Here is a 916-nt window from a genome sequence, read left to right as displayed (position 1 = left end):
ATAAAGATCTCATGTACTGTTGAACCGAAACTAGAAACAAAATTATCTTATGTAGATCATTCACATAAAACCCATAAGGATCAAATTCGACAGAAACAAAATTATCTTTCGTAAACTGACGAGCCGAAACTAGATTTTTATACTGTCTAAACTTATAAAATCCTAGTTGTGATCCCAAAATTTTAAAACGATCGACAAACATTTGAAATCTAGATCGGATGATCAATAGTATGCAAAAAACATCGACAACATTACAAAAAACATTTGAGTACAAAGCGTACAAATTTCAAGTGTTGTATGAATTATTTTCCTTCGACAACGACAAGACTAATTCACTAAACTTACGATGTCAAAAAAACATACCCTCAATTTTTTTAAAAGATACGAACATCATGACAACAATATTTCGTTTTATTTAAATGATAATAGCGTTTGATTTTTAGCTGACCAAATACAGAAGATATGATTTTTTTCATCCTTTATATTTAAATAAGAGAACTTTTCTATAAAAGTAATTAATGTAGTTCATAGGCAGCCAGAAAGATGACACAATATTCCACCAATATATTTCTATCACAAAATATTACACATGTCGTTTTTATAATTTCCAGTGATCAATAAAAATTTGTACGGTCTAAATTTATAAAAGCCTAATTGCAATCACAAATTTTTGAAATCGACAAAAATCATCCAAATTACAAGAAAATAACATGTAAAAAACGGGCACGTTCCATAATTAATACTCTTTTTTCTATTAATTCTGTAAGATCCAAACGCCCAAACATTCTATCCAGATCCATTTCTCTCCTTTTAATACAGGATAGAACAATTTTTCTTACTCTTCTCAGGTTAAGCAGGAGACCGTATACCGGGATATCATCTATCATTTTTTGATTCAATTTACCCCTACGTCCAT

This window comes from Cynara cardunculus (genome assembly GCF_001531365.2).
Source record: "Cynara cardunculus var. scolymus isolate 2C chromosome LG 16, CcrdV1, whole genome shotgun sequence".
Lineage (NCBI taxonomy): Eukaryota > Viridiplantae > Streptophyta > Magnoliopsida > Asterales > Asteraceae > Cynara > Cynara cardunculus.
This window is presented reverse-complemented; position numbering follows the sequence as displayed.